This window comes from Zalophus californianus, chromosome 5 (genome assembly GCF_009762305.2).
Source record: "Zalophus californianus isolate mZalCal1 chromosome 5, mZalCal1.pri.v2, whole genome shotgun sequence".
In the NCBI taxonomy this organism is placed as follows: Eukaryota; Metazoa; Chordata; class Mammalia; order Carnivora; family Otariidae; genus Zalophus; species Zalophus californianus.
In genome coordinates, this window is record NC_045599.1 from 84,840,231 (window position 1) to 84,867,847 (window position 27,617).

Sequence of the window (27,617 nt, forward strand, 5' to 3'; positions counted from 1 at the left end):
TTTCTCTATTTTCTTCTGGTTTACAGTATCATTATTGAAAAGCCCAATTCTCTTCTCTGTTATAATGCCTAATCCTCTGTCTGCAGTCTGTTATTCTATCTGAAGTATTTAAGGGATTCTCTTTATCTCTGCTGTTCTGACATTTCAGGATTAAATGCCTTTCTGTGAGTCTTTTTTATTCATTTTGCAAGGCACTCATTAGATGGATTTCAATCTGGAAAAACACTTCTTTCACTTCTGGGAAAATGTCTTTCTTTGATAATCCCCCCTCCCTCCCCCACCCAATCCACCTCTTCTTCTCTTTTTAGAACTCCTAGAGGCTGGATGGTCCATCTCCTGGATTGGGTTCTAGGTAGTTTACCATGAACATCTTTGTGGTAGACATCTTTGCTGCAAGCATTTTGCCGCAAACTTTTTTGCTGCATAACTAATTGGCCCTAAAGCAATTTTGTCATAAAAGATAAAATAAAGAAAATAAAAGAGGGACATTTAAAAAGGTCATAGCAAAACATGAAAAAATTAGTAAAATTATTAATTTCTTCATTGATTAAGAGAGGCATCAGTCTTCCAAACACTAAGATGCAATATATATTTTTTAAGATTTTATTTAGTTATTTATTTGAGAGAGAGAGAGCAAGAGAGCATGAGCAAGGGGAAGGGGCAGAGGCAGAGGGAGAAGCAGGCTCCTGGCTAAGCAGAGAGCTTGATGCGGGGCTGCATCCCAAGGCTGCGGGATCATGACCCAAGGTGAAGGCAGACGCTCAACTGACTGAGCCACCCAGGCGCCCTAAGATGCAGTATTTTTAACTGAGCTTTGTATTGCATTGTGAAAGTTCTCTACACTGTTGTTTATTCTTGGCATATTATCACATGCTCCTTGATATTCTAAAGTTCAATCGGAAATGTGGAAGAGATGCTAATGCTGTAATGCATTTCTGAGCTTTGTTATCATTGTAACTGATATGTTACCATTTTCTAGGACAGTATGTAATCTGGCTTTACACTCTATTCACACTTCCAGCAAATTTTATCACCTTATTTTCTATCAAGTCGATAAACATAGTTGTTATCCACTATTTTAAGACCACCACGTCTACTGTATAGACCATTATGAGGGCTGGCTAAGATTTATATAATATAAAAATGGGAACTTTGTCACTGGAGAATTGAAACCAAACTGTCAGCCAGTTATTTTATCTTTTATGGCAAAATTGCCTTACAGCTAATCAGTTATGTGAGAAAATGCTTGCAGCAATGATGACTACAGCAAAGATGCTTATGGTGAAAATACCGGACACACCTGGATTGATCCTAGATTTTCTTTTCTCTCATGTTTTTCAACTGTTTGTCTTTTTGTTCTTTTTCGGAGACTTTGCAACTTCATTTTATCATCTTCTTTTGAACTTTAAAATTTCTTATTTTTTAATTTCCAAAAGATCATTTTTTTCCTTTGAAAATTTCTTTAAGAAAAGAGCATCTGTTGTCAATCATGGATCTTTTCTTTGTTTAAGAATATCACTAACAGTTCTCAGATTTTTGTTTTGTTTTGTTTTCTGCTGTGGTTACATTCAATCCCCCCTCCCCCCATTTTGTTTGTTTGTTTTGTTGTCTGAATTTCATGACTGGTGATCCCCAGATGTCTATTCATATGTAAGAGTGAGAGAAGTTGCCTGCCTAGCTGGAACTTGTGGATTGGCAGACCTCATTTTGATGTGATTAGGCAGGTGATCACACTGTTGAAAATCACCTCCCAGTATCCATAAAAGTATTTTTCCTTAGGTAAGACAGTTTCCTTTCAAAGGAATCCTCTGATATCCTCTCTGCTGGATACAAATCTGGAAAGTGCCATTATAGGAGCTAAGTGGGAGAGGAACTTTCATAGTTCAGTATGCAGACTTTCACTTACTCCCTTCACCCCAATGTGCAGTAAGTCACCTCACCCCTATACTCAGCTAGCTAGCCCATGTCTTCAAGGCCAGGGCTTCTCCAGTTTACCCTCACCAGGGAGTATATCTTACTGTTTCTGGATTAGGTTAGGGCAGTATGTCACCCAGCTGTTTGGTTGGGAAGTGATGTGAAGGTTTACTGACTCCTGATACAGATTATCAACCAATTCTGTTGTTTTCAGCCTTTCTTCTCACTAATGCCTTCAGAGATTCCTGGGCCTTGGATTCCTGCTGATCTGGATCTGTATTTATGTCGTGACAAGGAGTTTGGGGAAGGAGCAGAGACTAAGTGCCTGTATTTAATCCACCATGTTGGCCAGATTCACTGTTCTCATTCCAAACAGATTTTCTCAACTCTTCCCAGACATTTCAAGTTGGAATCTTTGGAGGGTAAATCGAGGAGTGTGTATTTTTGAAAATGTTCTCAGGTACTTCTGATGAAGCTAGTGTACTAATCCACATTTGGAAGTCATGACTCCAGTGCTCACCCTCTGGTACACATTTGACAGTTACCTCTGAAGTCCCAGTGAACTAGGAAGAAGGGAATGAGGAAAAAGGTAAATTTTGAGAAAAGGATGACATAAAAAGGGACAGGCCTTGAGTGATCCAGGGGCATTTTGGGGAGGACATATCTTGGTTGGGGGTGTTGACAGTCATATTTCTCAATGGGGAGCAGGGCAGGGAAGCAGGGGAAGCAGTATCAGAGTGCTAGAGGACAGCCAGTCTTTTGCTAGGAGGGATGGTTGTGAGATGGTGTTAATGGATTTGAGATCTAGTTTGAAGACAGAATAGAAATTTTCCTCCTCCTACTCTATTTCACCTTCTTTTCTCCCCTCCTTTATTTTCCTTGCATACATTTGTAAAATAAAGGAAGCCATGAAATGAATTATGAGAAACTATTAAACAGGGAAATGGGAGAGGAGGGTATAAGTGGTGGAGAGCTAAGGAAAGAACTTCTAAAATAATTTTTAAAAAAGATTTTATTTGTTTGTTTATTCATTTATTTAGAGTGGGGGAGGGAAGAGCAAAGGGAGAGGAGAGAGAATCTCAAGCAGACTCCCCACTGAGCATGGAGCCTCACATAGGGCTCCATCCCATGACCCTGAGATTCTGACCTGAGCTGAAGTCAAGAGCCAGTCACTTAACTGACTGAGGTATCCAGGCGCCCCTAAAGTAATTTTTAATTAATTGCTGAAGGTTTGACATCCACATTATTGTATTCATTTTTCCAGGTAACTAATGTTATTAGAACAGACAAAAATTGGTATTTGGTAAAATGGAATCTATACTAAGGATTTTTTTATCTATAGCTAGGCAGTGCTGTGGCATTTTAAAAGTCTTGGTAGTACTTGGTATAGATCTAAATTTTAATGACAGAAGAGTCTCTTAATCCTATGCTAACAACTTCAACTAAGATACATATCCCTCCAGGCCCTGTGGGGGTGTCTAGTATTTTATAAAGCCTATGGATCACATAGACAGGAAATTATTTTCCTTTATTCTTCCATACTTTCCCTACTTTACAAGATGTAAGAAAAGTTGCACAGTATTTTTGAAATCAGATGAAATCAAGTGTTTATTAAATTTGTTGCAATGCAAAGTGATAACTAAAACAGATGGGAAATTTAAACTGGATTTGCTGTAATTGCTTTTTTCAGCTTCAAAAGTATAGGTTTTTACCACATTCATTTACTTCAAGTACATTCACTCAAAATTGCATTTCTTAGCACAATGCTTGGCATATGGCAAGCAGTTTTTAAGTTTCTTGAGTGAATAGGTGAGAGCCAAGAAAATTGTTGATGAACTGGAAAGATTCTTACTGTTTTCAGAGATTTGAGTTCCTTATAAACATATAAACAGGCACACACACAATGTATATCAAACCATTCTAATTCACCATTAGACTTTTATTTGAAACTACTTTCTCCAAATATGTAATAACTAATTTACCAAACACATCTTTCTAGATTTAGATTCCCTTTGTATAAAGACAGAGAAATCCTCAGGGTCTTGGAAAAGATATGCCTCGGCGGAGCAATCCCCAAAGCTGTTATTTTGGCTTTACCTAACTATTTAATGCACATTCATGGATTTCATTTATATTGACATGATATATATCACAACATTTAATATTCACAGAAAATTAATTTCCATTTTAAGATGTTTATTCACACATGCTTAGTTTGTGCAGTTAGCAGTCACTACAAAATACATACCAAACATTAACCTTGTTATCATTTCTGATTCTATTAAAATGTATTTGTAATTCAGCAGTTAGTATCATCTGAGATCATTTTTGAGAACAAATTAAAAACTAAAACATAACAATTTTCCTTAGCTTCCTAGTCTCAATAGTTTGGGCATAAGTATACAGGAAAATAGGATTAAAAACAAAATCTTCTCCCAACTCAGAAATCCTCTCCACAAAGTAATGAAGGAATAAAACACAGCATTAAACCAGAATGTGATGTGCATTATAGGCAATTAGGAAAGAGATTGTAAAGACAGAAATTTCACCCCTTTGTATACCCAAGCAAATACAACGCATTACGTACGTTTTCAAGAACCAGTTCTCAAATAAGAGGCCTTGACAATACCATTTGCGTGCGAAATTCATCTTAATTTCATTTTGTAATTGGGGTGAACATCTGTGTTAACTAATTAGCTTTGTCCAGAGGAAAAACAACCTTCTCGTATCTTTATGACGGAAGGTAGTTTAGCAAGTTGGAGTGATTTGCCCACTGAAGTTAGAATCTTAGTTTCCCATGGAAAGTTATTTCCCTTTGCTTTTTATGGCAGTATAATTGACATAATATTGGTTTCAGGTGTACAACATGATTCAGTATTTGTATATATTGCAAAAGGATCACCATGATAAGTACAGTTCACATCTGAAACTGTATAGTTACATGAGTTTGTCTTTTTTTTTCCACTTGGGATGAGGACTCCTAAGATTTTCTACCTTAGCAACTTTCAAATGTGCAATCTAGTATTCTTACTATAGTCACCATGATGTATGTTACATCCCCATGGCATATTTATTTTGTAACTGGAAGTTTGTGCCTTTTGATCCCCTTCATCCATTTCCGTTCTACCCCCAACGATCAATCTGTGAGTTTTTTTTTTTTTTTAAGATTCCACATAAAGTAAGGTATTTGTCTTTCTCTGCCTGACTTATTTCACTTAGCACAATGTCATCAAGGTCCATCCTCAAGGTTGCAAGTGACAAGATTTCATTCTTTTTTTTCTGGCTGAATCGTATCTCATTGGGTGTACGTGCATCTGCCTATGTAGATATCTATAATTATATATCACATTTTCTTTATCCATTTCTGGGGGCTGGTATGTCTCTTGATGTTCACATTTCAGAGTGATATCTTGATATCTCCCAAGTCTTTAAAGACATTCCTGGAATGTAAAGCTGACAAAACATTAGCTGACAGAGACCTAACTAGTTTTAAAGAGGATGTATATACAATTCAAAGAAATAAGAATGTATTCAACAATTACAGGTTTTCTAAGACAAATGTTCTGAGAGAGGGGAATCCCTTCTCACATCTTTTAGAGGAAGAATTAAGCCTCTTAATTTTTTTTTTTTTTTTTGTCTTTACAGCATGTTTTGCTTTCTTTTGACTTTGAAACAGCGGACAAGAAAAGTCCAATTTAAGATTTATGTGTAGAGCTGTTCACTACGGTTAAACAACTAACACTGTTGAAAAAAAAATATTCACCATTCTTCTTTGGCTTCCACGTAATTCAAAAGTTTTAGAGGGGGAGGGTGGAGATGGGGTTGCCATTAATTTGCCCCAAGCAAAGAATGTGGTTCAACCAATGTACAGGATACAATGCCTTAAAAAGACGGCTATAGGAACACACCGTCGAATAATGACTAATAACACCTATCATACTGTTACAGATCACCTAATTATCTTTGTTTAGCTCACATTACTCATTTTCCACTAAGTTCTTTTGGGGAAGGACGCTTCCGAAACAATCCTCACCGGAAGAGCAAACCAATTTGGGTTCTTCGCGCATTCTAGCCTCTGGAAGAGGTAAGGGCTTATCATTACAGGGGACCACTCGCAGGACCTGCTGTACGCTTAACAACATCCATCCCAATTCCAGCATTGAGTGTCTAACCCTCTTTTTTAAAAAAGACAGTCTCAGGCACTGGGAATTACAGGAATGAGAAAGACACAGTTCCTGCCTTAGCCGAAAACCATTCTAAAAGTATCAATGTTATAGTTGATGCAACTAAAATATTACAGGAAAAGGTGAATGATTTTGAGGGTGAAAAGTGCGTATTCAGGGGTGCGGGGTCACGGCCCCAAAGCGGCTTCCGTTCTTTGAGATTTCAGCACCCGGGATCGCCCAGCACCCCGCGGGCACACTTAACATTTTAATCACGACTCCGCCCCCACCCTCCGAATTCCTTTCCGGCTGCGGACCGGCCGGGTAGTCCCTTCCAGACGGCCCCTGCTTATCACCCCCGGCCCGGCCACTTCCCGGTCGCGGCCAGGCGAGCCTCCCAAAGTTTCCTGTGACGCCGCCGTCCGCCTCCGGCCCCATCCCGCCCTCACTCCCACCCCCGCAGCCCTGGACGCCGAGTAGAGGAGCGGGGTCACAGGGACCAGGAGGGCAGTACGAACAGGAGGACCTTGAGACCCCACCCGAGCTGGGTAGCGGACCCAGAGGGCGGCAGCCACAGGTCCACGCCCCCTTTCGCCGCGCCCGCAGCCCCGGGTCCGCGCGCGCCCACCTGGCCTGGAGCCCGAATCCCACCTCTACCGGGTCCAGGGCCAATCGGCCGCGCCCCGCCTCCTGGGAGGTGGGGGAGGAGGGGGTTGGGGGCCGGGCGGCAGCTCCCGCCTCTAGCTCGTGCCCATTGGCTGGGGCCTCGAGGGTGCCCGAAGACCGGAGTGCAGTTTGATTGGCCGCAGAGGCTCGTGACAGCGGCGCCTATTGGCTGTGGCAGCCCCCGTGACGCGGGGTGGCGACTGGCTCCCGGGTCTGAGGGGCTCCTGCTTGTCAGGTTCTAGGTAGGTGAGTTTCGCGCCGCCGGCGGCTGGCGCTGTTGCCCGGGGCAACGCCGAGGGAGGGGGGAAGAGGAGGGCAGGCAAGCGGAGAACGGGGGCAACACTCCCTGCCCGCAGGGGGGCGCCTGGGACTCAGACCTGGCTGCGGCGGCTGCGCCGAAGGCTCTTCCTCCGCCCTCGGCCACCCCTACTCCCGCCGCAGGCTGCAGGGTCTCCCGCCCGTCCTCCACCCGCGGCAGAGCATTCTTGGTTGGGGCTCGGGCCAGGCTGCACACCCAGCCCGGCGAGGCAGGCCCCTCCCACCAACCCGGGACTGGAGGCTGAGGGGGCGGGTGCCGGCGCGAAAGGGTTGAGGCGGGCGCAGCGGCCCCGCCCCGTCGCCGGGTCGGTGGGCTGCGGGATGTGGGGCGGAGTTAAGCGGTGCTATTGGGCACCGCCCATCACGCCCGCACCCCCTTGTCTTCTAGCGCTCCTCTCCTGGCGCAGCCCTCGGGCTGGGGCGGCCACCCCCAACCCCTAGGTGTTCCCTCAATCCCATCCTACCTCTTGGGCCCTGAAGTCCCCCTTGACCCGCGCAGCCCGTCCCGAGCATCAGCCTCCCGACCTCCCGCTTTTATCCCCCACCTTCGATCCCTGCTCCTGTCTTGGCCAGAGGTGACCCCCAAGACGTAGTCAAGAGAAAAACTGTTAAGTGTGAAGCTCATGCAACCGGGGCAGTTTCTGCTCTGTACTCTCTTGGCCATTTAGGGTTGAGGAGGTGTTTCGAGGCACCTCTGGGTTAGTTTTCTGCCTCAGAGTCTTCTCGGTATCAACTTTCTGAAACGATAATTGTGTTGGTGTTGGTAGAGCCGGGCCGGCTACGTTGTGCACAAATTAACTGTGAAGTTGTCGTTTTTTACTTTGTACATTTGTGATCTTGATTTCCAGTGCAGTGCAGTCCCAAATCTAATAGCTTATTAAGGCTGTTAGTCTTTCATTTTCGTTCGCCCTAATGGTTAAAAAAAAAAAGCTGCATACATTCATAGTGGTCTGTCACTTTGACATTTAACTGCTCGAAAGGTGCAGTAGTACCATTTTCCTCTTTCTCCAGGTATTCTAAGTTAATAAAACAATTTCCCCAGTGGAGTCACTATGTATAAAAGTGTTACGGGAAAACCAGTAAAAAACCAAAACTATTTTAGTGATAAAAGACTAGAAAACACTTTTTAACCTATGGAATGGGAATAGGATTAAAAAAAACCCCTTGCATTATGTAATTATTTCAAGAGTGTAGTGTTGTAGTCTCGGTATACCTGTGTAGTCTTTAGAAAGAAATATTCAAGAACCACTCATTTGTCAGAATGCAAAGGAAGGCTGAATGTAGCCTTGTAATCCAGTAATCTTTTTTGCTAGTACTCTTGAACCAAGGGAACTATACTTCCAAAGGTACTGAGACTATATTAAGAGAGTATGTAGGCATACTTGGAAACCTTTTACCTGCCCTTTTTTTTTTTTTCGTTTCCCCTGAATGGCCTTTGGTCAAGATCTGTTTCTCTTCTGCACTAATGGTAGGCAGCATTAAATAGATCCCAGGTAAAATTAGGGACCAGTTAATGCAGCTTCTGCACTAAGGTTGACGTCAGTAGTTTGGAAGTAAGAATTCACACTTTTGGTAGACAAATCACTTTCATTTCATCTTCAACTATTACATAGTTATAACTCTGGTCTGTGAACTTCCAAGCTGCCATTTTATTTTCTCCTTTATTTTACTATGTATGAAAATTTTCAAACAATGAAGTAAGGTTGAATTGTACAGTAGCTACCCAACCATCTACACAGCAATAACATTTCCCGGATAGCTGTTACAGATAGTAAATATAAAGGAAAAGGGGAACTGAAATGATCAAGTTTGAAAACCAGCATAAATATATAACATACCAAAATATCGTAAGAGCTTAATTTCTCTTTGCAGATGGAAATAATGTTTATAAAAACTATAGTAATTTAATTTCCATGAGACTTACAAAGCAATCTTGTGAGTGAGTAGGAAGTCATGTTTGTACATCAAGGCCCAGATGAGTAAGTTGCATTTTGGTAATAAGAAAAAAAAAAGAAATCAAATGAACTTGTTATACAAATAAAAGCTTGTTTTAAAATTGGACTCCTGTACTAGTAGATGATAGTTTTATACTTGATCTTTGAATGAGCATCTTCTTTTGAAAACAGGTCTAAAGGACTTTTTCGATTATTCATTGTTTCGATTATTAGTATTTTATCGATTATTCAGTGTTTCAGTAACAAACAATAGGTTGGATCAATCTTATGCATGTTGTTTTGGAATAAGTATATTTTTGTAATGGAAAAAGAAAGCCTCTAAATGGGAAGTTTTAGTAGAACTATTTCATGGAAAATGAAGTAATTATCTAGAAACATTTAACTCAGTATTTTGATAGGACTCAACTATTTGGGTGTTGTTTCATGGTGTTGCTAAAAGAATGTTTTAACACAGAAATTTAGTTTATAATAAAAGAATAATAAATGGGTATAAGTTCACATATGTGTATATTTGTAATTTTTCCATACTTAGGAAATTTCTGCATTCTTCTGTAAGTATTTGAATCCTGCTTTTCAGTTTTAGTATACCCTAAATTTGTTTTTCATTCTTAGCTTATTTATATAACTAATTTCTTAAATATTGAAATTAAGAACTATGTCTCAGAATTTATAGATCTTAGATTGCCTTGATATTATTTCTCCATGTCTCATTTGACTTTGGCATGCTTATGTATGGTTAATTTACCACACCACCTGAGAGATTAAAAAGAACAAGCAGGTCATAGTTTTAGAACTTCAAAAGGAATAAAATGTTTAATATTTTTTAATTGAAGGCCCAGTTTTTTTTACCTGCCTCCCTCCCTCTTTTCTTCTTTCTTTACTATTTTTATCTTTTTTTATAAAAGTTAAATCAGCTAAATAGACTATAGAGAAGATGGGGTGCCTGGCTGGCTCAGTCAGTAGAGCATGGGACTCTTGATCTCCGGGCTATGAGTTCAAGCCCCACGTTTGGGTGTAGAGCTTATATTAAAACAATAACAAGAACAACAACAAAAGAAGAGAAGAAAAGTCACCAATAATTCCATGATAGTTAATACTTTGGAAAATTACTGAAACTTTTGTTTCGTCTGTAACACTCTACCAATCATAGCAGTACTGTGGTCTTTATTGCAGTATATCTGCACCTGCACCTAAACTTGCAGTTCCTGAACTTGAAACTTTGTTACTGTAATTTAGAAGAGGGCTCCAAGATCTGGAGGAGAAATGGAAAAGAATAAATAGAGGACAGATTAGAGTCAGAACAAAAGAAATCAGACAAGCAATTTCCCACTTCTTCTAATTATAAGTATAAATATAATCCTAGTTACCCATGTGAAACTGCTGTATGGCTGACAAAATATGGGACCTCTCAAGTTTTTTCTTTGTGTTCAAAATATCTAGGTCAGATGAAGTTTACTTAGTGCCTTTCTACAAGAATTTTCAGATTTCTCCATTTTGGGGATATTAGATATTTAGTTTTATAAAATTAAATGTCATGGATGACTTGGAATTATTTCTTAAATATATATACTTATCAAACAATGACTAATATTTAGTCTGTATATCATCACTTACTATAAGCTTGATATCATTTCCTCCTTTTGACAGTTTTAATTAAAATGCTAAAATTTTTAATAGAGGTGTTTTTTTGCCAGGTTGCAGGGTGTAGTGAAAGAAGATTCATTTCTTTTCGAGCTAAGCTAATTGGGTTTCAGTCACAAATCAGAATTTTCTTCTGTGGGATCTTGGGCAAGTTATGTAATCTCTTTAAATCATAGTTTCCTCATCTGTAAAATGAGGATGATAAGATTGCCTCACAAGGTTGTCATGAAGAAGAATGAGACAATCTAGGTAAAGTGTCTGAATTTAGGAAGTCCTCAACTTTCATATTCAGTTCCCTATGTGGTAGCTTTAATTTTCTCTCTCCTAGTATTTCTGTGTTTATTCTACCATCCTAAAAGTCCCCAAATTTTAGACTTTGGATATTCAGTAATGTACATTAAGTAAATCAAATGACATTTGTATTTGTACAAAGGAAATAATTAGTATTATCTCCTATTAGCTGCTCTTTTATAGTTCTTCAATTGCTATGTCTCAGTAGGGATAATTGGAAAATCACTTTAAATGCTTTTTACCTCAAAATATGTCTAGTTTGTCTGAATTCCTGAATTATTTTTCTTCCACCTTAGATTATCATCTGTTGGTGGATGGTTTCCCAAAATTCCTTTCATTTTAACCACAAATATTTGCTTAAAAGTGGTATAGAAAAGCTAAATGTTACTTTCTTAAATCTCTAATATTCCGCCCTTCCTTAAACCGCATTTACTTAACCTGTTTAAAACTTAAACTTTATTTTCAGGGGTAATAGTACTTAAAACTCTTACGTGAATCTTTTCCTGCTACTACTAATGTGTATGATTATTCTTTAGGGACCATTATTTTATAAATATCCCCATTTCAAAATGTGTGTTCTATAAGTGTAGGATTCTAATTCCTAAAAAGCACTCACTTATAATTTAAATGCACGGACCAGGGTATCATGAAACACACACTGAACTGTATAAAGAGTTAGGAGTTGGACCACATAGTTTTTATGTCTTATCTGGCAATAAAACAAAATTTTGTATCTAAGTCAGTGAGTCTCAATTTTTTTCTGACTCAAGTATGAGATATTTACATATGTGACATATTCTAATGTGCAGTTTCCGAGCATGCTATGTGTAATTCCATCTCACCCAATCCCCATGCAAGAAAGCGTATCAGAATGGAAATGACTAAGAGTGACATCATTATGGGGATAAATTTGAATCTATTCTGATGTCTCAGGGAAAGCAAGTCATTTAAAAATGTGTATAACTATTATTAGTAGTTGATAATCCTTGAGACACACCTTACAGTACTAGTGTTGAGACCCAAGTTACTTCTACATTTTCCTGAAACAAAGGCCTCTTCACTTGTCTGTCTTGTAATGCTACAGAAGAAAAGATTACTGTATTAATTTTATGTAACTGATAATGAAGAGTCTTACATTCAAAAATCAGAGTAACTGATAATGAACATTTAAAAATATGTGAGCCATAACTCCATGGTCTTTATTGTAAATAAAATAATATGAATTCTAGAAATATTGAAGTTTTCCGGTATAAATTATTTTACTTGCAGAAAAAGTATTTCTGTAGTGGGACAAATGGTTTTATTTATTTTTTTAAAAGATTTTATTTATTTTTTTGACAGCAAGAGAGAGAGAGAGACAGAACAAGAAGGGGGAGCAGCAGAGGGAGAGGGAGAAGCAGACATCCTGCTGAGCAGGGAGCCCAACAGGAGTCTCAATCCCAGGGACTCTGAGATCATGACCTGAGTAAAAGGCAGATGCTTAACCTACTGAGCCACCCAGGCACTGCAGGACAAATGGTTTTAGGAGAAGGGGAAGCCCTTAATTCTAGAGTATTTATATTCTAGGTGTTTAGTGTATAAAAATGCTCTTTACACTGGTTCATTCAGAAAAGTATCTTTGAAATTACATTGCTGTGCTTTTAAATAGGTCATACTGGATGGATGTTTTATATATAATATACAGATAGAGGTGAAAACTTAGAAAACCTATGCTTATTGACCCCTCAACATTAACAAGTGGTATTTTCTCCAGAGCTTTGTGGATCTAGGATACAACTATCTCCATAAAATACAGTAAAATTTAATTAAAAATTTTAAGTGATCCCTTCAGACCCCCTTAACAATTCTATTGTTAAATAATTTTTTTGCTTCTAAAATGAAGTCTGGATAATTTTGCATTACATCATTAGTATATATTACAGGAAAGGTTCCTATTTTTGACTCTTGTGTCCTGGGGTTTGCAGAACAAGAGTATTTCTGATTTGATCACAAAGGCTGCTGCATTGTCACAAAGATGAAGAGTTAGTTCTTGGTCACTGCAGTGCCTAACACTTGCTGCTGTTTCTTGGGTATGTTGTCTTTGGAGTTGAACACTTCTGTAGTTTGTGTCCTTTCTGCTCTTTGAGTGTCCAGCTTGGCAGGACTTCCCCAGCTTCTCTTGTTAGTTGGTTAGGGCTATTTTGTTAATTTCATGTTACAAAAAGGAAAATGCATTTGACTCTTACCAATATTCAGTTTGGATAATAACTGGATCAGTATCTACCCTAGTCGCTGTACCACCCCTTACTTCATGAAAATGTTTATACAGTGTCCTCACTTTCTCTTGAACTAAATTTCCTTCAGAATCACATGCTTTTTATATACTTTCTTATACAGGTTAACCATCATTTCAACTTTCATTAAGGTTTTTCAGATTTTCTAGGAGGAAAGGAAACATTTTCAGGCAACACCTTTCTTTTTCAGTGTGGAATCTGTGGTTTATGGTAGTCTTACCAACGATGCAGATCCAGTCACTGCCACATTTCATATCCATTCTAAATTTACTCTAAGTGTATATATTCTGGTTAAGCACCATCACTTTGTGAGGCCTTTTAGCTTTCTATGTATTGAATAAATTGGCAATAGTAAAGTAATTAAAGGGATCTAAACAATGCAGTTGTCTCAGATAATTATTAATGGCAACTTGTTGGATTACTATTCCAATTATTTATAAAGTTACATTGGACAAAGTGTAGGATCTTTTTTTTTTAAATTTTACTTATTTATTTTTGAGAGAGAGAGAGAGAGAGAGAGACTGCATGAGCAGGAGGAAGGAGCAGAGGGAGAGGGAGAAATAGACCCCCAGCTGAGTAGGGAGCCCAATGTGGGGCTCAATCCCAGGACTCCAGGATCATGACCTGAGCCGAAGGCAGATGCTTAACCAATTGAGCCACCCAGGTGCCCCTGTAGGATAGTTATCCAGGTTTATATATAACAGAAAATTTTTAGAAAGCACGGAACTGATTTCTTTCTCTAACTGATATATACAAGTACGTGTATATATGTATAAATAATATAATGTTGTGTTATAATTATTTGTTCGTATGTATTACTTTTTTTCTCCCCTCTTGAACATTTCAAACTTCAAGGTAGAAACACTTTCTGTCAGTAAAAGTTTTTGAGTAAATTACATGGATTCAGATACTGTTATGGGGGAGGGGCTTTTAATATTTGGTGCCTGCTGAAAGTGTTAGACACTTTTTATGCATTTGTTTTGATTTTCTTGACAACTCTGTAAATTGGATAGCTTGTTTTTTCTCTTTGTGATCTGAAACCAATGTCAGGTCACAACCTATATCCAAGAAGACCCAGCTATAAAGTGTTAACTGGGGTTTGAACTTAGTTTTTTTTTATATGCTAAACCTGAAATAAATGCAAATGGTAAATATCTATAATAAACCATTAGCAGTCCTGGATTTGACAGCAGTTTCAACTATCTGGGAGTGATTCTAAAGGTCATGTTGAAATATTTGCAGTTTTGCTTCAAATAATTGTTATTGGAAGTGAGACCCTCATATATGCATGACCCTAGCTAACTGCCCAATGTTTATGTCTTGTCTTGGCTTTATTTTCTGTTTGAGGTTGTCCTATATTATAACTTTTGTCAAGTGATGAAACATTCTTTCTTTATAAAAAAAATTTCCTGAAAAAAAAAATCAGCTCCTAGAAATAAAGAAAAAGTAGTCTAAGAAAGTGGTAGATGTTAGCCGGAAAGTAGATATTTTTGAGTAAGTGTAAAAATGGAATGTTGAATCCAGCTGAGTCTTTGACCTGATTGTGAATCAATCCACCACACCTCCTAGGAAAACAAAAGTTGACTTGTGAAGCATTGTTACTGAGTATTCCAGCTCTGTCAAAAATTCTCATGGTTTTAGACAGATTTCTTGAAAATGTCAGGGATCTTATATTCATAAATCCTGTCTCACTTCCCTTCTCTGTCACCCTTAATAATACTTGAAAGAGATTTGACTGTTTATAAATAGCTGCTACTTTTTGCAAGTTGATGTAGTTCTTACAAATATCTTAAAATATTAACTTGAATAGCAGTATCCACACTTATAGGTATCTTCTTCTGACTTTCACAATTAATTATTACAGAAGAGTAGCTAGACCTTGGTAATGGGTTCTTTCTAAGGTTCTGATTTCTCTTTTGTGCTTTGGAGCCTATGGTTTGATTTACCCTATGGCTGGAACTGGCATTCTAGGATTGAAGTGGCTTGGCTTAGAGACACTTGCTATTTTATATAGTAATACAGTTTTTGGAGGAGGGTGAAGGTGGTAAAGAAATAGACATGTCCTTAAGTTGGTCTACATTATAAAAATAATTCAGAAATGTTCCGTGTAACATACGAGGTGGGTTGTACAGGAGTGGGAGAGAGAGCAGGAGGACATATGACTCATACTTTTTTGGTCATGCCACAAATGTTAATAGAATACTCACTCCATGTAAGGACTTACCTTATGGCTCCAGATAATTATAAAGAGAAATTTCAGACTGTTTTCCTGAAAGAGAGTATGATATATGGAAAGAGCATTCATATTAGAACCAGACCCACCTAGGGTTGAATCTATACCAGTAATTTGTTGTATAAATTTAGGCAAATAATTTAACTCTTACAGCTTTAGTTTTTTTTTCATTTGAAAATCAGCTATCAGTTTATCTGATAACTGATGATAAATATGAAAATTTTCAGTTCCTTCAGTTGCATGAGATCAAACCCATACTAGCTTAGGCCGCTCAAACAGGGGTGTGCTTCTTCAAATGCAGATGGTTTTAAAGGTTCAAACAATGGTCTCTTGACATACTCAGTGGCTTTCTCTTGTGTTACAGGTACTTTCAGGTAGATTTTCTCCATGTGGAGCCCTCTGATGGCTCTAGGCTTACAATCTTCCAGTTTAGCAGACCCAACATAAAAAACGTTTCTCTGACCCATAGTTTTAATATAAGTCCTGGGATTACATCTCATTGAATGAATGGGGTCATGTTTTCATCCTTGATGTCTGTGGTCATCTGGATCCAGGTACTGCATGCTGGCACTGGGAAGAGGAAGTATTGTCAGTCACATGGTCTGAATCATGTGGACTGATGTCACTGAAAGAAAGACTGCAATGTGACCAGTGGATGCTGGACAAGCATAACCAAGAGATTCCAATGTGCATACATGTCCTTCCACACATATATAACCTTGAAAAAAATGCCCTTACCTGACTTAATGTAAATTTTTCACTTAACAACTTCCAGTGCATTTACCACCTGCCCCCCAGCGAAGGAAAGCAACTCAAAGACTCATTTAAATACTGCATCTAACTTTAAGTCTAAGGTCTCTGGGTGATTTCTCTCAGTTCTGTTTGAATAGGTAACCTTGGGTCTAGGAACTTAAGTTTAAATGATAAATATAACTAATTGTAATAAAGCCTGTGTTCAGTGGTAGAAGAAAAATAGCATAAAGATAATAAAAACTCTCAATTAGAAAAGAGAAAAAGGAGAAACAATGCACAGAGATTTTCCATTCCATGACATGTGCATATTTCATTGGACAGGTGTGGCAAGGACTCTTTGCCCTGGCAGTGGAAGAAGATTTTTGATTAGCCAATATGGCTTTCTTTGGTTCTACCACCTGGGAAGGTCTTTTTTGTTTTCTTTTCTCCTAGTTACAGCCAAGATGAGCATTGAGAGATTCTTGTACTGGGGACTGCATTTCCTCAACAACTCACTTTCTGTTTTGAGGTTTTGGAGTCCCAGGAGCTATCTTAGGGGTTGAACAGTAACAAATCTTTGTTGGGAATGGTTGGGAGTTTCTTAAGCAATACAGCTTTTTATAAATTTAGTGTTTTATTTATTTGCATTTGATCTACTTCTCTCAAGTACCTAAAGTCTGAATCCTAGTTCTTGAATCAAATCATTGCCTGATATGCCTCTAAACAATTTGTCCATCACTGTAACCCAGTGGTTCCACATCATGGGGCAGTTCTTACCTCAGGGGACATTTGGCAGCGTGTGGAGATAGTTTTGTTGTCATAATGAGAGGCTGGGACAGGGAAGTAGGTAGATGTTGCTAGCATCGTGTAGGTAGAACCCAATAATACTGTTAAACATCCTACAACGGACAGGACAGCCTCCTACAACAGAGAATTTGCCAGTAGTACTGAGGTTGAGAAACCATGCAGATCCTAGGTTTCTCAGTTTTCTTGTTGGTTTCTCTTTCTAGCCATTGAGAGCAGCTTCTCTAGGTAATAACTCAGAGCTAATTTGTCCCTACTTCCAGGATGTGTCACAGTGGATAGTTCTTTTTTTTTTTTTTTAAAGATTTATGTATTTTAGAGAGAGAGAGAGAGAGAAAAAAAACATGAGTGGGGGGAGGGGCAAAGGGAGAGGGAGAAAGGGAATCTCAAGCAGACCCACTGCTGAGTGCTGAGCCAGACACGAGGCTTGATCTCATGACCTGAGCTGAAACCAGGAGTCAGACGCTCAACCACTGAGCCACCCAGGCACCCTGTGGATAGTTCTTTATGATGGGTAAATATCTTCTTTGCTAGGATGCTTGGGGATGAGCCTGGAGCATTAGGCTTCTCTCATATTTTGTTTTTGTGTGGTTAAATGTTCTAATTTTACTTTAGGGATATTTAATTTTCATCCCCATAAATTGCAAGATTATCAGCCATCTTGGATTTGTAATGAAATACTTAAAGGATTTTCTTTTATTAAGACTTCACTCGAGGGGCCTGAGTGGCTCAGTCGGTTAAGCGTCTGCCTTCAGTTCGGGTCATGATCCCGGTGTCCTGGGATCAAGCTCCATGGCGGCGGCGGCAGGCTCCTTGCTTAGCAGGGAGCCTGCTTCTCCCTCTCCCTCTGCTGCTTCCCCTGCTTGTACTCTCTCTGTCTCTCAAATAAATAAATAAAATCTAAAAAAAAAAAAAGGACTTCACTCAAAGTGTGCTTCTTTTTTGAATGAACTTACTGAAGACTGCTGCATAGTTGACAATATACCAACATCCTAACATTTTTTAATAAATATCCTGTAGTTCCATCCTTGGTAGGCACATAGTCCAATTTACAAGAGGTGGTAGTTTACTAGCTGCTTTGCCTATTAAGGATTGCTGACTTCTCATTCTACAATAGAGGGATACCAAATACCCTCCACTTTCTACTATTGACTCAGTTCCACCTTATAGGGATGTAACTTTTATTGCCTGATTTCTGGCATAAATTTTATATTTGTCAGGCTTCTTTTAGACTGTAGTGGTAGAAACCTAGTTAAAAAAATTAATCCTTCCCGTATCTGTAAGTGGCACCTCCATCCTTGTTTTTGATCAGACCCCAAACCTTGAAGTTATCCTTGACTCTTTTTCTTTTATTTCTACCACACAATAATTCAGCATATTTTGTTGGCTTCAAAATATATATGAAATCTGACCGAGTTCTCACCACCTCTGTTTGGGGTTCACTCTGGTTCAACACCATCTGTCCTCTCTTCTGTTTAACTCCTAACAAGGCTCCCTGCTACTACTTTGGCTCTCAGGAAATTAGCCTCAGAATATTAGTGTCATCCTTTTAAAAAGCAAGAGATAATTTCTTTCCTCAGAATCTTGCAGTGGCTTCCCATGTAACTCAGAGTAGAAGTTCAAGACCTCATAATGAGCTAGTTTTTGTGGTCCTGCTCTTCCTCCCTCATGCAAGATCTTTCTCTGAACTCAAAGAGTTTTCTATTGTTTCTACCATGCAGGCCTCCTTACTTGTCCTTAAATAAGTGCTTCACACTTAGTGTTACCCTGGTGCTCTTATCCAGATATCCATATGATTTCCGTTGTTATCTCCCTTAGGTCCTGGCTCAAATACCATGTTCTAAGTCTTTGATCAATTAACATCAGTTTGTAATTGCCTACCTTTCTCATACTTCTTGTTACCTTTTTCTGCTTTGTCTTTTCTCTTTTTAAAATTTATTATTTTTTTTAAACTTTAAGTTCAATTAATTAACATATGGTGCATTATTAGTTTCAGAGTTAGAGTTCAGTGATTCATCAGTCTCAGAATACATCACTCTCATTACATCATGCACCCTCCTTAATGTCCATCACCCAGTTACCCCATACCCTTCCTCCCTCCCTCCAGCAACCCTCAGTTTGTTTCCTATGATTAAGAGTCTCTTATGGTTTGTCTCCCTCTCTGATTTCGTCTTGTTTTATTTTTCCCTGTTATATTTTGAGATGTTGACCTATTTTTATTGATTTTGAGGGGGGTTCTCAGTGCTTCCTGGACTTGAATGCCTGTTTCCTTTCCCAGATTAGAGAAGTTCTCAGCTATAATATGCTCCATTATACCTTCTGCCCCTCCCCCTTTCTTTTCTCTTCTTCTGGGATCCCAGTTATTCTAATATTTTGCTTTATGATATCACTTAATCTCTCAGATTCTCTCCTCATGATCCAGTAGTTGTTTATCTCTCTTTTTTTCAGCTTCCTTATTTTCCATCATTTTATCTTCTATATCACTAATTCTCTCTTCTGCCTCATTTATCCTAGCAATTAGAGCCTCCCTTTTTTATTGCATCTCATTGATAGCCTTTTTTATTTCAACTTGATTAGATTTTAGTTCTTTTATTCCTCCTGAAAAGGATTCTCTGATGTCTTCTATTCTTTTTTCAAGCCCAGCTAGTATCTTTTTTTTTCTTGAAAGATTTTATTTATTTGAGATAGAGAGCAAGTGAGTGAAAGAGAGAGAGAGCGTGCAAGCAGGGGGAGGGGCAGAGGGAGAGGGAGAAGAAGGCTCCCCACTGGGCAGGGAGCCTGATGTGGGGCTCGATCCCAGGACCCTGGGATCATGACCTGAGCTGAAGGCAGACACTTAACCGACTGAGCCATCCAGGCACCCCTGCTCAGCTAGTATCTTTATAATCGTTATTCTGTATTCTAATTCCAGCATTTTACTTATATCCATACTGATTAGGTCCCTGGCCAGTCAGTACTGCCTCGTTTTCTTTTTTTTTTTTTTTTAAAGATTTTATCTATTTGAGAGAGAGAGAATGAGAGAGAGGGCACATGACGGGGGGAGGGTCAGAGGTAGAAGCAGACTCCCCGCCGAGCAGGGAGCCCGATGCAAGACTCGATCCAGGGACTCCAGGATCATGACCTGAGCTGAAGGCAGCCGCTTAACCAACTGAGCCACCCAGGTGCCCTCTTGTTCTCTTTTTTGAGGGGAGTTTTTCCATCTTGTCATTCTGTCCAGAGAAGAATAGATGAATGAGAGAACAAAATACTAAAATGGCCCCAGAGAAATATACACTAAACAAATCAGAAGAGACTTGAAACTGAAAAAAATAAAAAAAAATAAAAAGAGAATATAATCAGGTGAACAGAACAGTGCAATACACTGGATCCTGTGTGTATTTTGGTCTGTTTGTTAGAAAACTAGATCCCAAAATAATAAAGAAAGAAAAACTTATATATGTACAAAAATAAAATTAAATACAATGAAAGGATAGAATGTAACTGTAAAAATGAAAAGACAAAAAAGAATATAAATAGGTGAAGAGAACAGAAGCAATACACTAGATTCTTGGTGTATTTTGGTCAGGTTGTTAGAAGAAACTACATCACAAAATTGTAAAGGAAAAAAACCCATATATATAAAAAAAGAAAATTAGGGGCGCCTGGGTGGCTCAGTTGGTTAAGCGGCTGCTTTCGGCTCGGGTCATGATCCCGGGGTCCTGGGATCGAGCCCCACATCGGGCTCCCTGCTCAGCGGAAAGCCTGCTTCTCCCTCTCCGTCTGCTGCTGCCCCTGCTTGTGCTGCTCTCTCCCTCTCTCTTTCTGTGTCAAGTAAATAAATAAAATCTTAAAAAAAAAACAAAAGAAAAAAATTAAATACAATGAAAGGATAGAACGTAACTGTAAAAATGAAAGTTAAAAAAGACTTAGAGTTGATAAAATAAGATATTGGTTGAAAAAGCGAAAAAAAAAATAAAAAATGAAAGACTAAAGAACCATGAGAAAAAAACCATGAATTCTAATACTATTTTCCCCTAGCACTGGAGTTTTGCAGTTCTGTGTGATGGGTAAACTTGGTCTTAGCCATATGTTCTTGCCAGTCTTCTGGGGGAGGGGCCTGTTGCACTGATTCTCAGGTGTCTTTGCCCCTGGTGGAATTGCACCCCCATTCCCAGGGGGCCAGGCTAAGTGTAAGTGACTTTGGATTGCCCTAAGTGGCTTTTGTTTCCTAAAGGCTTTCTGCGCAGCTTTAGAGGATGAGAATGAAAATGGCAGCCTCCTAATCTCCAGCCCCGAGCTGAGAGCTCCAGGGAAAAGCAGTCAATCATTCCTGTCTCCATGGTCTCCCTCTGTGCTCTGTGCTCACCCAGCCCTTGACCCAGCATTTCTATCTCAGCCTCGTGACCCCACTTTGATTCTTCAAACCCTGCAGACTCCTTTAGCGTGCATCTGTGTCGCTCCTGCGGGGGGAGAGAAGGGGGTCTCTCCATGGTTCTGCTGCTTGCTGGGTCCCTGCTCGGAGAGCAATCATCTGACCCTGCAGCTGTGGTTCCCGGTTTATGGCAATCCAGAGCTGAGAGCTGACTCCTGGGTTCGGAGATGGCAGCCAGCTTCCCTGCTCTGATGCCTGGGAGCTCTGCTGCACTCACGTACTCCTGGTCTCCTTGTGACCCTGAGGGTCCTGAAACCACACTGTCTCACCTAGGATTCCACCCCACTTCACCACCTGAGCGCGTTTCAGGCAGGGACAGCCCTCACTGCAGCCGACTTCTAAAAAGTTCTGATTTTGTGCTCTGCTGCTGTATTACTTTCCGGTAGCCGGCTTAGGGAGGCTCCCACCCCCGTTTATCTTCCCATATATTGCCTCAGATTCACTTCTCCGCACCTCCTACCTTGCAGAAAGTGGTCGCTTTTCTGTTTGTAGAGTTGTAACTATTCTTTTATCTCTGGTTGAGTTCGCAGGTGTTCAGAATGAACTGATAGGGGGTATAGCTCAGTGGTAGAGCATTTGACTGCAGAATGACTTGATAGATCTAGCTGAATTCTTGGGACCAGACAAAACAGGTCTCCTACTCCTCTACCATCTTGGATGCCATTTTCTTTTCTTTTCTTTTTTTTTTTTCAGATTTATTCATTTATTTTAGAGAGAGAAAGAGAAAGAGTGTGGGGGCGGGGGTAGGGGCAGAAAGAGAGAGAGTCTCAAGCAGACTGCACTGAGCATGGAGCCTGATGTGTGGGACTCTATCTCAGGACGCTAAGATCATGACCTGAGCCAAAACCAAGGGTGGGACACTTAACCAATGGACCCAGGCCTTCTTCCTGCTTTTTCTTTGTAACACTTACCAGGATTTTATACTATATATTTTATGTATTTATTTTGTGTTTTGTTTCCTCTGTAGAATACAATCTCCATGAGGGAGGAATTTTTGTCTGAGATGTTTTGTAGGAAAGTGCATGGTACATAGCTTAGTAGGCTCTCAGCAAATATTTGTTGAATGAATTAATTAAAAAAAGTAATTTATTGCCACATGTAACTATTAAGTCTGAAACAGTTGTGGAACTGAAATTACCCTGCGGAGGGAGAGAGATTATTCATTAAGCAAATCTCTCCAGAGGAGAATGGGAAAGTGTCTTTAGATTTAATGCTCTAGAATACAAGTAAATATAAGAAAAAATATATAAAGTAACATAAGAAATATGAGAAAAAAAGGAATATAGGTAAATATCTTCCAGGGGAGGTAGGGAGAGGGCTTTATTTCGCCAAAGCTCATTGGAGGTCTCTATCTTTAGGGAGACACACTCTCTAGCTTCCAAGGCTGGATATTATGCAATTATTCTTATAGTACCTTTTGCTCAGAAGCCTCTGATTGTGCAGGAACATGGGAAATCCAGAGAGAATTGTTTCTCAACAGCAATTCTAAAATTCTAGCAGCTACATCTATTCACACCTGAACTCAGGTGTGATTAGCTCAAATATTTTGAGCTAATTAGGCAAAATATTTTCAGAGTTTTCATCTCTCTTTCCATCTCTTGGCTTTTGTTTTCTCTGGGTTGGCTCTCTGACAAGTTGGTGCCTACCATGTTCTTTCAGTTTAGCAACCTCAGCCAAAAGAGAACTTCCTAATTAGTTCTGGCAAAAATTTTGGGATTGAGTTTTAGTTGTCCAATTGGATCACATACCCATTCCTGAACTACTGCTTGGGGAAGGAAATATGCTGATTGTCCAGGCCTGGGTTATGTACCTATTCTAGGAACTTTGTGCTTATTTCAGGAACCTGAGAGTGGGAATGATTAGTGTCACTCAAACTACATGGATTCAAAATAAGAGAATGGTAGTTCAACAGAAGAAAATTGAGGTGCTGCTACCAAAAGAAGGGGAGTAAAATACAACACAGCTCTGTCACTTGTATGTACATGCAAACCGGTTAAAAAAAAACCCCAACTTACAATCTTGTCATTTATATATATATCTATATATATAGCTATTACTACCTCATCTATTTTTCATCCAAAATCACATCACAAACAAGAAATTTTTTGTGAAAACATGATTTTAAATGGATGTAAAATTATATTTAAATATATTGCTTCATTTTAGATATTTGGCTTACCAGAATTAAATTTTGGTTAATCACAATTGGGTGTTACTTATTAGAGAAGTAGGAGGGGTAGAAGTGAGAAAGAGAAGTATGCACCATGAGCATGAGAGGCAAGGGAGATGCCTAAGACACATAAGACTGGCTTTCAGGGTCGTGCAGCTACAGGGTATGACCCTGAGAGTGAATGTCTCCATAAATTTGGCACCCTAGGCACACCTCTTACCTCATGAAGAGAAGCATAGTTAAGGAATAGGAACTATATTTTTACTGATTTTGAGTTAAAGATGGTAGCCTATGTGGTTGGAAGTTGGTGGGGAAGATTAAGGTGCACTAAAAAGTAGTTACTATGCATTTTCAACTTGTCTATAGGAATCTTTGCTGAGTTCTGATGAGGATGATTGTATCTTTGAGGTAACATAAGGAATATAGTTTTTATTCAATGGTTTATATTAGTTTGATGAAATAAATGTTCCATTTAGAAATGCCACCAAGGAAGTTGTTACTTATTTTTAACCCAAACTATTTCAGTATCATATGGAAAATAGGGTTTTTTCATTGAAAAATAAAAATTACAGAAGCAAGTTGTGTTGGAGAGTGACAAATAACAGACGGGTGCTTTGACTAGCTTCCTTGAGCAAGACCCTTGACACTGCACTGCTCAATGTTGGGCATGAAATCTTAGTTGAAGAGTTATCTTTCTTGTTCTTAGGTCTTTGAAAATAACTGTTTCTATATCACAGTGAAAGACCAGAATGTGAAATTCTAGGTATTCTCAGCTGACCTTGCTGATAGAGAAGTGGCTAAAAAATTTCAAATTAAATGGATAGTTCAGTAATTTTGGGGTCTGTTTCTGGAGTGGAATTTGATAACATATGTAATATGTACATTTTTGTACACACTCATACATTTAGTTCTTTGGAAATCTTTATAAGTAACACTGTTTACTGTATTATATCTAAGGGGCTTAACTGAAGCTGTTGACAGCAGCATGATTAAAATTTTCATATTTAAGTATCATTTAAAGTCATGAATTTTACCATTTGATGTAAAAACTCTTGTTAAAGTCCTACTTTACACCGAAGTGTACAAGTCAGGGAAAGCCATAATTTACCTTGGAATTTCGTTCATTCGGTACTCACTTGTTTGGTGGCTACAATGTTCCAGAGATTGTGTAGGATGCTGGCTATAGTAAGATGATAATCCCTGTTCTCAAATCATGTCACAGTTTAATGGAAGAAGAGGGATGTAATAATACTCTTATTATATGTAGATTAGATTTCCCACCAGTTCTAGCTTTGGGAACCTTGCCAAATCTACAGGAGAGCATATACTTATTTGGGGGGCCAAGAAGGAATCTTTTTGGAAATGAGTAAAAAGCTTAGAAGAGTGGGAGACTTGGAAGATATTCCTTACATACTTTGGCCAATTTCCTGACAGAGGGAAGGAGTAATCTTATTGGTAACCCCCATGAAATGTCCCCTGATTATTGTGAAAGTCAGTGAAGTGGCAGAAATGACAGGAAACAGAATAAGCAAACATTCTTATAACCAAGAAGTCGGGATTAGAAATACAAGGCCCTGAGGCAGAAAATGAGGCCTGGTGACAGAGCTGTAAACGACATATGTTGACATCAGTGATGAAGAGGAGAGCCAGTGACCAAGAAGCACCTTAGAAATTCTCCTAGTGACATGAATTGAGAGAATAGCCGACAGAGGAGTCAGGCTTTGGCATGCTAAGGCGTATTAAAGAAAATGCGTGTATGCTGGGAGAATCTTTCCCAAACCTTACCAGCCTTTTGAGAGTTTTTCTTACATGGTTAATTACTTCTTTAGGCTGTAATAATATTTTAACAAATGTACTTGCTTCTTTTGATGTGCTTCAAGCTCAAAATGATTTTTATGCTATGAAAATGGAGAAAAACATGAATTACCTATTCAAAACGGAATAGATTAGGGGAGAAGCTAAGATGCGTTACACATCGAGAAAGTTGTGGAAAGAAATGGGAGAGAGTAAGCAGGGGATGGAAAAGTTAGGTAAATATAGCATTCTTGTTCTTAATGTGGTGACTCTGATGCACTGTCACAGTTAATTTCCAACAGTAGCCTACTATACTCCATGTGCGCATTTTTACTTTTTCTCTGTCGTTAACGTTTCTGACTCCTTGAATTTCTTCTTGCAGCTCATGTTTTCTGGCCAGACCTGTGGTCATTCCCGTGAGACTTTACTGCACATTTTCTCAAGTGTCTTCCTCATCCCTAATGTATAATCCTTCAACATGGACCTGCTACTTTAGCTGAGATATGACCAGCAATGAATAGTAGTAAGGTAGGATTACTTTACTCTTCTTAGTGAATTACTAAAAACTGAAACTGTGAAACAGTTTTGACTTCTCTTGATTTTGTAGTGTTCATGTTAGATTATTTTACCTACACAATCATTCCATATTTGTTTTATGTATTTTTGCTTGTCATTTATCCTGCTGAATTCTGTCTCATTTGCGATGTAATTATTGTTTTTTTCAGCTAGCATTTACACTCAGCAGAATTCCAATCCATAACCCTTTCCAGCCTGTGTGTCCACTAGTCCTGTATTTTCAACCACATGGCACCAAACTGAGTATATCTTATTTTCTTCTCAGTCACTCCTCTTCTAGTTTCTGTATTTCCATTAATAGCATTTGTTTAGTATAGTCATATATTCATTTACTATTTCATTCGTTGTTTGCTGTACATTGATAGGCTTCTATTACATATTGGACAGTTTGCTGCTCCTGGGGATATGATGATGAGTGAGCTGGATATTCCATCCTTATAGCTGTATTTTAAAGTGGGGGCACAGGTTTAAAAATAAACTGACAAAATAATGATGAATTGTAATAAACTTTTTTGAAGGAAAGCAAAAAAGCAGATAATTTGGAGATAATGAGATAGGAGCTACTTTAGATAGGGTGGTCACAAAAGGAGTTGATATTTAAGATGAACTTATATATGAGAAGGAGCTATTTCAGGAGTAGGTGGTATGTGTGTGTGGTGTTTTTGGTGGGGAAAGCATTCTCATTAGAAGGAATAGTGGAGTGAAATAAGTCAGAGAAAGACAAATACTATATGTTCTTACTCATATGTGAAATCTTAAAAAGCCCAACTCCTAGAAATAGTCGAATGGTGGAGCTGAGGAGTAGGGGAGATGGGGAGATGCTGGTTAAATGGTACAAACTCTCAGCTGTAAGATAAATAAGGTCTGGGGATCTGATGCACAACTTGGTGACTATAATTAACAATACTGTATTATGTACTTAAAATTTGTTAAGAAAGTAGATCTGAAATGTTATCACCATGTTCCCACACACACAATTATAATTACATGAAGAGATGGAGATGTTAGCTAACCTTACTGGGGTAATCATTTTGTAATGTATGCATAGATCCAGTCATCACATTGTACACCTTAAAACTTACACATGTTATATGTCAGTAATACCTTAATAAAGCTGGAGGCGGTAGAGGGAAAGAAGGAATAGTGGGTACAAGGACTTTGGAGCAGGAAAGCTTGGTGAGTTTGAGGAACAGAAAAAAACCCCAGTGTGGCTGACTTAGTGAGAGAGGCAGAGATGGGCAAGAAGAGGTTACAGAAGGGCGGGGCTCTGGGTGCCTGGCGGCTCAGTCGTTAAGCGGCTGCCTTCGGCTCGGGTCATGGTCCCAGGGTCCTGGGATCGAGCCCCGCATCGGGGCTCCCTGCTCCGCGGGAAGCCTGCTTCTCCCTCTCCCACTCCCCCTGCTTGTGTTCCCTCTCTCGCTGTGTCTCTCTCTGTCAAATAAATAAATACAATCTTAAAAAAAAAAAAAAAGAAATATGCAGGGCTTTGAAGGGTTTGGTAGGAAGCTTGTATTTTATTCTAAATGATACCATCATTTGAGCTGCTGTGTGAGGAATGGACCGGCTGGGTGAAAGTGCAAGCTGGCAGTCTTAGGAGCTGAGGTGAGATAGTGGTGGCCTGAGAAGGTGCTAGCAACCTGAGAAAGAGAGATGGATGGATTTGAAATGTATCTGAA

General features: G+C 39.1%; 1 protein-coding gene across 6 annotated transcripts in view; it reads left to right on the forward strand.

Moving 5' to 3' along the window:
* FER (FER tyrosine kinase) overlaps nucleotides 1–27,617 on the forward strand; it is a 449,342-nt gene that overhangs the window by 15,644 nt on the left and 406,081 nt on the right. For 4 of the 6 annotated variants that reach the window (XR_003522180.2, XM_027606297.2, XM_027606295.2 and 1 more), the window contains exons 1-2: nucleotides 6,887–6,985; nucleotides 25,748–25,893. The gene's annotated coding sequence lies outside the window, so the exon portion shown is untranslated. Of the gene's footprint in view, nucleotides 1–6,881; nucleotides 6,986–25,747; nucleotides 25,894–27,617 lie in introns of those variants that run through there. The other 2 variants (XM_027606296.2, XM_027606298.2) reach the window with 2 other exon arrangements.